Consider the following 12,738-nt stretch of genomic DNA (forward strand, 5'->3'; position numbering starts at 1 on the left):
GGTCACCAGTCCTGGGGGCTCTGCATTTTAATTTAATTTTATATGAAGCTTCTTAAACATTTTAAAAACCTTATTTACTTTACATACAACAATAGTTTAGTTATATATTATAGACATAGAAAGAGACCTTCTAAAAACGTTAAAATGTATTACTGGCCCGCGGAACCTTAAATTAAAGTAAATAAATGAAGACTTGGCACACCACTTCTGAAAGGTTGCTGATCCCTGAGCTAGGAGCTGAGGGATGGAAGTTCCTGTAGCCCTTCCGGGGAGCCTGCCCTAGGTAAGCACCACCCCACATCCCAACCCCCAGCCCTGAGCCCCCCCCAAACTCCTGCTGCTGTGGGGTGGCAGGGGAGCCCCGAGACTGCCCCAGCAGCAGCCAGTGCGACTAGCCCAGGGGCTGCCCGAGCTGGTCAGGCAATTCCCGGGCCAGCCACATGGGCTGCTGCAGAAGTCACAAAGGTCACGGAAAGTCACGGATTCCATGAATTTCCGTGACCTCCGTGACAAACACAAAGCCTTATCCATGATGCACTGCGATCCATTCTGCCTTCCCGCAACTCCTAGCTGCAGAAGGTGGTGAGTAGCACAGTGGGATAGCTATCCACAGTGCACTGCTCTCTCTGTTGATGCTCCTTTGCTGACAGAAGGAGCATTGTGTGAATATGCACATGAGTTGTAAGTATACCGGGTTTTGATCATCGGCATAACTTGCATCAACAAAACTGTAGTGTAGATAAGGCCTAAAAATCATGGACTGAACAGAGACACTGGATTTATGGCTGATTACAACAATCTGTCACCCACTAACCCCCCTTTTTGTCCTATGACTGCAGAGGTGTTAACAGACCCTCCATCTTGAATGGTCCCTTAGAGTATGTGCTAACTACTTATGCTAAACAATCTGTTTCATCTTGTATTTATTTGTGACCCTTGGAGTACCTTTCCTGGACCTGAAGATGACCTCTATGTGGCTCAAAAGCATGTCTCTCTCACCAGGGCCAGCTCCAGGCACCAGCGAAGGAAGCAGGTGCCTGGGGTGGCCAATAGAAAGGGGCGGCACCGTGTCCGTGATTGCGGCGGCACGTCCGGGTCTTCGGTGGTACTTCGGCGGCGGCTCAATTGGGTTTTTCTTTTTTTTTTTCTTCGCCACTTGGGGCGGCCAAAAGGCTGGAGGCAGCCCTGTCTCTCACCCACAGAAGTCAGTCCAATAAAAGATATTACCTCTCTCATCTGGTCTCTCCAACTTCTGTACACATATGGAGCAGGCTTTTACGTCAATGCTCCTGCAGTCTCAAAGCCCCCACCAGAGGGCAGTACATGCACAGCATTGTCATGTCCCATGGCAGTGAGCCTTTTGTCTCTGTCCCGGCCTGTGCCTCGCAAGGGGCACTGACTAAAAAGAGGTGAATGGGGTCTAACAGGTAGGGCTGGAAGTCAGGACTCCTGGCTTCTGTCCCTAGCGCTGGGAGGGGAGTGGTGTCGAGTGGTTAGGCATGGGGTGGCTGGGAGTCAGGACCCCTGGGTGGTTCCCTGGTGTGGATCTGTGCCCGTCTCTCTGACATGGGAATGTCATGCAGACTCCCAGGGGGATGCTGCAGTGGGGGAGGGAGTGTTGTGGTGCCCCCCTGTCCCTCTGGAGGGACAGACCCAGACCTCACAGTGACCCTCAATGGCTGGCTCCCTAACGCTGGGGGTGGCCCCTCCCCTCGTATCATTTGGGGCTCCCTCTGGAACTTGGTGGATACATCAAGGACTGGGGCAGGGGTGGTGTCCATGCCTCATCCTGCCAGGCATGGGCATGGGCTGGATGCAAGGGCAATTGTGTGGCCATTAATCGCAAGGGATCTTAGCCCAGTGGGCAGAGAAACCCCTTTGTGTGGGCCCCCTCACTCTCTTGTTAGAGGGGACAGAAGGGCACAGCCCTCCTGGCCTAGGAGGGGCTGGACCCTGCCGGCCCGCCCCAAGCCCAGCCCTGGGGAAGGAGACCCTGTAAACATTTAACCCTGTAATCACTCCCCCATGGGTCTTCAACAGCCCCTGCCCCTCCAGGGGTCAGCAGCTTCCAGCTCTGAGCCAAACCCTCCCCTAATAGCTCCTCAGAGCAAATCCCCTGCTGGGATGCCTTCATCAGAGGAACACTGAGCGAATGGCTGAGAACAGAATAGAACCCAGGAGTCCGGGCTCCCACCCCCACTCACTGCCCTGGCATGAGGCAGGAGGCCAAGTTGCAGAAAACAGTCTTCTTCCCTGCAGCCTCACTGGCATGGAGATTTTTGGGGACATCACTCCAGCATTGCTCATGCTGTGCACTGTGGGGAGAGCTCGTCCGTCCCATCTGCGGGTGCCGAGTGAAAGGGGAGCTGCCAGGGCTGCTCGATCCCAGTGGGATGCGCAGCCAGCATGCCACAAGCTCACATGTGCAGGGTGGCCCAGCTAGGCAAGCTGCAGTGGGGCTGGGAAAGCGGAGAATGGGGAGGCAGCATGTGTGGGTGCTGCACCGTGTCCTGCCTGGAGACCGGGACAGCTGCTTCTTGGCAGCCAGGCTGGCATGGGCGGCTGGGGATCGGTGCCAAAGCTCATGGGCTGCGTGCGGAGGAAGGTAGCACTAGGAAATCGTCCCTCTGCTTCCTCCCGGGGCTGTGCCCCACCAGGGCTCCGGCACAGTCTGTATGTGAGCAGATCGCCCCAGCCCCTGGGGTGACAAGAAATCACCCCCCAAGGCCCTAGACCTCGTCTGCTGCTGGCCTGGAGGGGAACCACTTAACTCTCTGTTGGGTGCATGAGACCACCCACATGGGAGGGCACTTGGCTCCCCCTGAGCATGGCAAAGACGCAGCCGGAGGGAGGGCTTGCTGGCTGCTGGCCCCTTTGCTGATCTGCTGAGTGACGGGAACAGCCTTAACTCAAACCATAATCGAGAGCGTCTGCTGGGGAGACACCGCTTGGACCCTGGAGATGGGGATCCAGGGCCTTTCGCCTCCAGGGGCACCAGCTCTGACCTGACCTTTCCCCTGGGGGGGCACTAACTCCAGCCCAGCCCCAGGGTGGGGAGGGGGTGGGCTGGCTGGTTCAGGGTGGGCGAAGAATGGGATCCAGGCCCTTTCCACTCTAGGGATCCCTTGCCCCAATTCAGCCCCGGGGCAGGAGGACTGGCTGAGAGGGCCGCAGCCCCCATGGGGCTGACTGCGGCAGGAGCCCCTCCCCAAGCACCAGTTCCCACATGCGCCTTCCCAAGATGAGTCACTGTCTGCTTCCAGCTTCTGCTGCAGAACAAACAGCTATTTATACTGGCCTCCTCTCTGAGGCTGCTCTGCAACCCCCGGCCCCCCCCCCCCCAGCCCCAGATTCCAGCACTGGGGGGGTGGGGGTGGGGAAGGGACCTGGGACCCCTGAGTCCAGTGGGGTCTAGGAGTTGGAGTAGGGGGGTCGGGAGTCAGGACTCCTGGGTTCTATCCCGGGGGAATGGGAGTGGGATCTAGAGGTCAGAGCAGCGGGGATGGAACGGGTTCTATTTGCTGTCCTGCCATGGGAACACAGATGAGTCCATTCCCCTCTCTGTGCTTCTGTTTCCCCTGTGGGGTGAGTGAGTGTGCGGGGCTGTGTGACCCTCAAGAGGCGGATCCCAGACTACTAGCTTGCTCTGCCATGCTGCCTTGGATCCACAGCCCCCTAACATACCCACCCCTGTGTGGCAGACTCAGCCCAGCCCCAGGGATCCTGCAGAGACACCGCCTCCCCGCCCCCCGCATGGGTGTGATGATTCTGCCAGATTTCAGCCCAGCTCGCTGTCCTCCTGGGCACATATAATTGGCCCCCTTGATCTGACCAAGGTGCGGGGGCCCAGACCCCTGGAGAGGTCCCTGCAGGGCAGGGGGTGCCAAGTTTGCCTGCCAGATAAAGGGTGGATTTACCCCTTGTCCCGTCAGGGAGCTGGTCCCTCACTCCCCATTCCAGACACACACCCCATTGTCCTCGGCCCTAGATCCGGTATCAATTCCCAGCTGCCCCCCCACCCCCCAAGCAGGAGTTTCCAGCCACAATGACGGCTTTGTGGACCAGGTGGTAATGTGAGACAGCCCAGTGCCCCCGCCTGGCACCGTCCCCGGGTACCCTTCCCCCATGCTGCAGCCCTGCAAGGTGCACAACCCGGGGAGAGGGTGCCCGGGGGGTGTGCGTGTGCGTGTGCAGGAGGAAGGGTAGGTGTGCATGCCTGAGTGTGCAGGTGTGATTGTGCGCATGCAGGAGCAAATGGGCTGTTGTGTGAGTGCGTACACGACAGAGTGTGTGTGTTGAAGTGTGTATGGCAGACTGTGTGTGCAGGCCCCTGTGTGTGTTTGGGAGGGTGACAGAATGTGTGATGCTTGCTGTGCACTGACCTGCATGTGGTGATGGTGATGATGGCTGTGCTGAGGATGTGCCGCTGTGTGTGTGTGTTTGTGTGTGTGTGTGCTGTCCTCCACTGAGCTGGTTGTGTGTGTTGCGGGGGGGGGGGGGGTGTCTGTGTGTGCTCCTCTCCCCTCTTACTGAATTCCAGCTACAGTGCAATGTGGAGCAGCAGGGTGTGCACACAACAGAGGGGTGTGCATGTGGGTCTGTGTGTGTAGGCAGCTGTCCTGGTGTGTGCGTAGGTCTGTGTGTATAATGGTGAGTAGGTGTGCAGTGTGCATGTGTAGCTATGTGGTGTGTGTGTGCGTAGTTGTGTATGTCTATGTGCCGTGTGTATAGTGATGTGTTTGTAGCGGTGTGCAGTGAGTGCACACAGTGTGTGTGTAGTGTGGGGTGTAGCAGTGTGTGTAGCTGGTGCAGTGTATGGTTAGCGAGGGGTGTAGGAGTGTGCAGTTTGAGTGTAGTGGCGTGGGGGGGCGTAGCAGTGTGAAGTGTGTGTGCGTAGCAGTGTGCCGCGTGTGTTCAAGTGTGGGTGTGTGTAGCCATGTGTAACTGTGTGCAGTGTGTGTGCAGCTGTGTGCGCAGTGTGTGTGTGTCAGTGTTCAGTGTGTGTAGCTGTGTGCAATGTGTGTAGCTGTGTGTATAGCAGTGTGCAGCTGTGTACAGTGTGTGTGTAACTATATGCAGCAGTGTGCAGTATGTGTATAGCAGAGTGTATCTCTGTGTGTGTAGCTGTATGTATGTGTGGCAGTGTAGTGTGTGTGTAGCGATGCGCGGTGTGCGGTCAGTGTGTAGCTGTGTGCAGTGGGTATGTGTAGCAGTGTGTATAGCTGTGTGTGTAGCAATGTGTCATGTGGAGCAGTATGCAGTGTGTGTAGCTGAACGTAGCAGTGTGCAACTGTGCAGTACATGTGTAGCTCTGTGTGTGTAGCTGTGTGCACGGTGCAGTGTGTGTGTAGCTGTATGTAACAGTGTGTGTGTAGTTCTGTGTGCACTGAGCAGTGTGTGTGTGTAGTTCTCTATGTGTGTAGCAGTGTGTGTAGCTGTGTGTGTACGTAGCAGTGTGCACTGAGCAGTGTGTGTGTGTAGCTATGTGAACTGTGCAGTGTGTGTGTAGCTGTGTGCACTGAGCAGTGTGTGTGTAGCTCTGTGTGCACCATGCAGTGTGTGTGTGTAGCTGTGTGTGTGTACCACTGTGTGTAGCTATGTGCACAGCGCAGTGTGTGTGTCTGTGTGTGGCAGTGTGTGTAGCTGTGTGCAGTGTGTGTGTAGCTGTGTGCACAGACACACGTGTGTGTAGCTCTGTGTGTCTGTAGCTGTGTGCACAGTGCAGTGTGTGTGTGTAGCAATGTGTGTAGCTGTGTGCAGTGTGTGTGTAGCTGTGTGCACAGTGCAGTGTGTGTGTGGCTCTGTGTGTGTAGCAGTGTGGGTAGCTGTGTGCACTGTGCAGTGTGTGTGTGTAGCTCTGTGTCTGTGTAGCAGTGTGTGTAGCTGTGTGCACAGTGGAGTGTGTGTGTAGCTCTGTCTGTGTAGCAGTGTGTGTAGCTGCGTGCACAGTGCAGTGTGTGTAGCTGTGTGCGTGTCGCAGTGTGTGTAGCTGTGTGCAGAGCTGTGTGTGCAAGGCCCGCGTGCTGCGTGCGGGGCTCGGTGCGGGGAGGACGCGGCCACCTGACCCCACAAAGGACGCGGCTCCGGCTCCCTCCCTCGCTCGCCTTCCCAATTTCCCCGGCTCCGCTGCCCGCTCGCAGCCGGCAACATGGCGATGGGGCGCTCCCCGGCCGGTCGCTAGCGCGGGGACCCCGCTCCGCTCCGCTCCGGCCCGCCCGGGGAGCGATGCTGCCGAGGCGCGCCCGGGACACTTCCCCGCCCCTCGCCGCCTGCGCTCGCCCGGCCGGTGATGGACTGAGCCCCGCCGGCTCCCCGCACTCCCAGCACGGGGTGAGTATGCGGCCCCGGCCGGGGGGGTTCGCCCGCAGAGCCCCCCCCGCCCCCGCAGCGAGGCACCGTGTGGCTTTCAGCCCGGGCTGCGGGCTCCTTCCCCCCCCTTGCATTGACTGGGGGTCTCGCCCTGGGGGGCTGCTTTGAACCCCACTAATAGCACTGCTGTTTTTAATAATCTCTTCCAGACTCTCTCCCCCCCCCGGTTAAACCTCCCCCCCCCGCACCCGCCTGGCTCATTGGGGCTATTTTGATGTGATGTTTCTTTGGCGGCGGGTGGGGGGGGTGTCACTGTGCTGGGCAAACGCGGCTGAGGAGTTCCCAACCCTTGGCACCCAGGCACGAAGTGTGGCAGGGGCGAATGGCCATGCCCAGGGGGAGATGCTTATCCAGCCCCAGCGCTGTGTGTGTGCAAATGAGAGTCCCCCGGCATCTGCGTGTGCCAGCCTTGGTGCACCACGCAGCTGATCTCTGCCCCCTCCGTGCCCCAAGGCAGAGACGTGGGCACGTTTGCTGCCCTGTGGCTTCAGAGCGGCCCCCAGAATGCGTGTGCGCAGAGCAGAGAGAGCGGGGCAGGCGTGCTCTTTGCACCGCGACATCCATCACGCCACCCAAACTAACCTCCCACTGGAAACAACAGCGGCTCCCACGGGAGAGAGAAAGATGGGAGAGGGATTCCGGCTGGCTGAGCAGCCACAGCTTCCCTGGAGCAGAGGTGCTCAGGACCTTTGAAAATTGGGCCTGTCAATTGCCAGACATACCCCCACTCCCTCTGCATATCTATCACCATGTTCCCGCCCCCCGCGTCTCTATATCTCTATCGCCGTATCCCCACTCTCCAGTATCCTCAGGAAGGGCCCTGGGGGTGGGATTGAGCCCAGTGTTTGCTGGCAGGATAGACCCCCTCCGAGATGGGGCATTAGGAATAAAAGGAGAAACAAGGACTCCCTGAGTTAAATCGAGACACCACGTGCTTCAGAGGTGTGCATGCATCTGCGTAGGAGTGTGCATGCATCTGCATCCATGTATGTGCAGCTGTGTGTGTGTGTGTGTGTGAACCTGTGTGTGTTTGTCCCCAGGTGTGTGCATGCCTGTTCTGTGTGCACGTGTCTGTGCATGTGCGCACACACACACACACCTGGCATGGGCTTTCACACAGACATGGCAGGGGCTGGCGGTTATTTCCATTGTTGGCCTGGTCAGGTTAAGGAGCAAATCAACCCCCAAATAATGTGGCGTGCCAGCGACGCCTGACCCAGCTGAGGGGTGGGGTAGGGGTAGCTGATCTGGAGACAGGCAGCACCGGGACACACTGACCGGGGAGTCTGCATTTCCAGAGTCACGGCAGAGCATGGCAGCACCCTGCCTACAAATGCTCCTACGTACCAAGGGGATGGAGACATCAGTAGATGTACAGCGATTTTAGATGGGGATAGATAGCTCGATAGCTAGACAGAGAAAGCAGGATTAGGGTTGGCAGTTAGATGGCTAGATAGATGGGTACATGTGGAGAGAGAGCACAAAGGATTAGGGCCTGTATCGCTCCATGAGCCCAGATCCCTCTTGTGCTCTCTCATCTATCAATCTCTGTAGCTGCGCACATGGGCGAGCGGTGCAGAGACGCACACACACAGCCTGGTTCTGCGTTTCAGTCATCTGCATTAACAGCCCGGGGACGAGTGCGGGTGGAAGGTGCACAGGGTTGTGTGGATATATTAACACATATAGAGGTGCGTGAGGGGGTCTTTATATACACATTATCCAGTTGTCTGTCTCCAAACGCACCCCTCCATCCCATCCATCCATCCATCCCAGGCCTTATGGGGGAGGGGGACACAGGTGGTCTCCCTGCTCTGGACGGGGCTCAGTGCCATTCCTGCCCCGTAGAGGGTGGGTTGGGGACACGGCTAGAATGCCCTACGCTGCGGCTATTCTCTGCTCCCAGGGTCTGGAGGTGCCAAGTGTAGTCTGGAGTAGCCCCAGGCTGTCCTTCCTAACCCTACTGCCTGTGCATGAGCAGAGTCTGTATGAATCAGCCTAACAGCCTCTGGAACTCACTGCCACAGGAGGTGGGCGAGCGGAGCTGGAAAAGGGGCAGGTGCTGAATTACTCTAGTATCTACAACAATATCTGCCGAGCTGCTGTGCTCCCTTAGTCAGTAACAGTTACTCCAGGGCCTCACCCCGGGAAGCCAGAAGAGGTGCCCGCAGCCAGGGGAATGTGTTCTGTGAGCAAGGGGGCAGGGGCACCTCGTGGGCAGGGCACTGGGGGAACCCGGGTCACGGTGACACTTCAGAGGAGCTGGACAGTGCAGGGCTGGCTGCACTGCTTTGTTATTGCAGGGCCTCTTGGGGGTGCTGGGGCTACACAGGTACATTTGTTACTCAAGGGTCTCTCAGGGGGGCTGGGGCTCTCTATGCAGCACTTCCTACCCCCTTAGGTCTGTTTCTCCCTTTACTGAGTCACATGGGGCATCCACATTGAGAAACCAGGGAGGAGAACCAATCTTGGTAGCAATGAACAAGCTTTTGTTCCCCTGTGGCGGGGGGGGGGGGGCTTGCTTAGCAGCCGGACTCTCGAGTTCTGTCCCTGGCCTGGGACAGGCTGTGCGGCATGCGCCATTGCTCATCACCAGCCCCTTGTCCACAGCCCAGCACCGACCCACGTGTCCTATTGATTGGGGCTGCCATCGATAGCTATGTGCCTGACGCAGCCTCGGCTTCTGGGCTGGGCCAGAATGCTAGTTAAGGGAGACCGGGTGGGGCTGGAGAAGGTTGCACGTAGGTTGTGTGTGTGTGGAGGTCCTTGTTACCACCATCCTCTGCCTGCTCCTGCCCCCACCCACCGCTGCCCCCAGGGTCTCTCTCAGCTCTGTTCATTCAAAAGAGCATTTTGAGATGAGAAGAATCTTTGTGCCGTGAAGTTATGTGTGGAATGGACTCCAGGCCTTTCCCTTGAGGGGATACTGGCTCCAGTCCAGCCTCAGGACAGGGAGACGAGCTGGCTCAGGGGGAGGGGTAATGGGGCCTTTCCCCTGTAGGGTCCAGTGTAACCCTTCCTTTAACTGAGAAACTGCACACGGTCCCTTCAGGCAGAGCTAGGATCAGAACCCAGCTCTCTACTATGCGACACCCACATCTCATCCACTTTGCCACAGTGCCTCCCACACTGGACATGCCAAATCTATGTGCTTGGCTGGGCACAGCTGCTGCTCTAACAGCACTCTCTTCCCTCCCTGAGCCAGGAATGGGAGCCAGCCCCTACCCAGGGGTCACAACTGAGAGCGCGCCAAGGGGCAAACTTATCCCTGGCTTCTCCAAACCTGCAAGGGCTAGACTTCGCAGCCAAAATATTCTGTTCAAACAGACAGATGGGTACGTACATAGCCATCACCTCTCAAAGCCAGCCAGCCAAGAGAGCCACCCGCACCGTAAACCCTCATAGGGAGTGGTTCTGTTCTGGTGTGCCACACACCAGTCATGATCCAAAACTGAGCATTGAAAAGCGTTTAAGGAAAATGCCTGGCTGAGCAAATGGAACATTTTTGATTGGTAGAAATTGGACAAAAATTTTCAAAACAAAAACTAAAAATGGTGGTTTCGTTTCAGTTCTTGACCAACCGACCAAAAAAAGTAATTTTTAATTTTGGTTCTCTTTTGGGGGCCTTTTCCCCATTCTCTTTCTTTAACACCCCAGCCCCTATTTCCAGGGGCGGGGGAAAGGTTTTTTTTAAAAAAAGGAGGAGAGAAAAATAAAAAATTGACACCATTTTTGTCGGTTTTCTCAAAAAAAAGAAATGTTTGCTTCCCTTCAAAGTGACCAAAGCGACTGTGTTTCCATTTTCCCCCAATCAAAAACAATAAAAAACTTCAAATTTCATTATTTTTTTTAAAAAAGCATGAAAATTCTCAGTGCTGATTGGAGCGGCCCCTCTCCAGGGCCAGGACATGACCAGGAAGAGTCCAGCCCAGCCCGGCAGGGGTTAAAAGTCCCTCCCATCTGTGTGGGGGTCCTGTCTGAGGTGAGTTTGGGAGATGTTCCCCTGTGCTCTGCACTCGCTCAGCAGAGGGGCCAAGAGCCACCTGGGCTGTGGGGACTGAACTGCCCCATGAACCCGTGAGGCAGCTGCTCCCCAGGCTGGGGTGAGTCTGGCTGGAAGCACAGGGTGGGACACTGCACCTGAGGCTGGCCAGACGGAGCATGGGGAGGCTGCATGTGGCTCAAAGTTCTTTCCACAGCCCCCATCCATCTGGTCAGCGCTTGGGGTTTCCAGATCCCTCCTCTACAAGGGTGCTGACTGCGGCTCCCTCCTCAGGGAGGGCACTGTGTGTGGGGGCCTCTACTCAGCACCCTCCTTTAGCTGATACCTGCGAAACACCCCTCCCGCCCCCACCATCCTGCTGTGTCTGTGGGTGGGGCCTTGGAAAGGCCCCACCCCCTCCACTTTGCACCAGGCCCCCCGCCAGCTGAAGTCCAGTGGGCCTGGCTGGATGCAGTGCTGGGACAATGGTCTCTCTTGCACCAGTTCCAGCAGCTGACCTGCGCAGAAACTAGGCTTGCCAATTTTGGTCACACATTCTCCTGGAAGTTTCCTCACATAACATAATCTTTAACTCCTGGAGGCTCCAGGACTATCCTGGAGGGTAGGCAACCCGAGCAGAAACCCATCCACAATTGGTGTGGAAGCGATTCCCTAACTCAGGTTGCAGTGGTTGGGTGCAGTGCCAGGTGCATGGCCCAGGCTGTGCACTCCAGCCATAGCAGGCAGGCAAGGGCAGGTCCACTGCAAATACAAATATTAGCTCTTGGGAGACTCAAACGTGAGGCCACAGAGAGCTGGCAGGGGACACCGAACAGGCTGGGCCTGGGGACAGCTCCCATCGGCCAGGTGGGTCTCAGCCCAGGATATTATTGTAACACCCCGAGGCTGGGGCCCATCAAGGCAGCTGCTCCACACACTTACCTCACAACAGAGACCAGGTGCAGCACCAGATCATGCCAGGTGCTGCACAGACACCCCCCTCCCCACAACTGAGGTCAGGGCCCCTGCAAGGTCAGGCTCTGCACAAACCCCAACAGAGATCGGGTGCCCCCATCCCATCATGGCAGGTGCTGCACACACAGTGGGAGACAAACCCTGCACAGAACAGCGCATAGTCTCAACAGAGAAAGGGCGGGAGGGGAAACTGAGGCACAGGGAGGCAAAGGGACTTGCCCAACGTCTTACAGTAGGTCAGTGGCAGAGCTGAGAACAGAACCCAGGATTCCTGGTCCCTAGCCTTCTGCTCTAACCTAGGCCCCACCACTCTCTCAAAGGTAGGAGTAGAACCCAGGAGTCCTGGCTCCCAGCCCAGTGCCCTACCCACTGGAACATGCTGTTCCTGACACCCATGCAAACCAGTAGCTAGATCAACACCTGTGCTTGCAGCCCCAGCTGGGAGAGGTCTGCACAGGTCCCAAGGACTGAGTCCCCATCTGCCCCCTAAAGCGGTCCCTGTGGGGCAGGTGAGTCCCATGGGCGAGGAGATGTTGTGGGGGGCTCTCCCTGGAGGCATCCTTGTGGGGCTGGGTGGGAGAGGTCTGTGTGCTGAGGGGCCTATCCCTGCACATGCCCCTGCTCTGGGATCGCACTGATCCAACTCCTCCAAGTAGCCCTGTCCTTGGGGACGTGACTGTGCATACCAAGGACTTTTCCATAGCCTTTGCCAGGCCATGCTCAGGTATCTGGAGATCTGCATGCCCTTGAGCAGTGTCACAGCCTGGCATGGCTCCCTGACGTTGCCGTGATATAAATATGCACTCAGCAGCCCAGCCACATCTTGTTGAGGGGGCCCAACCCTGGGATCCCGATCCAGAACACACACAGATTCTGAGCCCAGCACCATCACAGGTAGGTTTTGATCCAATATGGCCACACCAGGGGGTATTCAGTCTGAGCTGGGAGCCAGGGCTCCTGGGTTCTATCCCAGCTCTGGGAGAGGAGTCTAGTGGCTGCGGGGGGGGGGGGGGGAGGTTTCCTAGATTCTGTTACCAATTTTGGGGGGAGTGGGGCAAGTAGGTTAAAGCAGAGGATCTGGGAGCCAGGACTCCCGGGTTCTATTCCCTACTCTCGTGCTATGGCAGGTTTGTGGTTGCAGGAGCTGTTCAGAGGGAGCTGAATTGAGGTCACCTATGCTGTGTCCCAGCCTCGCTAATACCTGTAACTCTAGCCCGTTGTCTGAGCTGGCAGAGGAAAGGTTGCACTACAGTAAATCTATCTCTCGCTGCGCCAGGGTGGCAGAAACCAACCCGGCAGCCTCATTGTGTTTCCATCTGAAAGGCTGCTCCCCTCCTGCACGTCACCTGAGCGGGTGGAATCTGTTAAGAGTGGGGCACACTCAGCCCTGCTGAACTGAGCGATCTGAGGGA

General features: G+C 57.1%; 1 protein-coding gene across 2 annotated transcripts in view; it reads left to right on the forward strand.

The window, feature by feature from the left end:
* Positions 1–4,132: 4,132 nt before the first annotated feature.
* Positions 4,133–12,738, forward strand: part of GAL3ST3 (galactose-3-O-sulfotransferase 3) — a 42,384-nt gene continuing 33,778 nt past the window's right edge. The window contains exon 1 of one of the 2 annotated variants that reach the window (XM_037905273.2): positions 4,133–6,330. The gene's annotated coding sequence lies outside the window, so the exon portion shown is untranslated. The remainder of the gene's footprint in view (positions 6,331–12,738) is intronic. The other variant, XM_043550436.1, reaches the window with a different exon arrangement.

Source organism: Chelonia mydas, chromosome 7 (genome assembly GCF_015237465.2).
Source record: "Chelonia mydas isolate rCheMyd1 chromosome 7, rCheMyd1.pri.v2, whole genome shotgun sequence".
Taxonomy (NCBI): Eukaryota; Metazoa; Chordata; order Testudines; family Cheloniidae; genus Chelonia; species Chelonia mydas.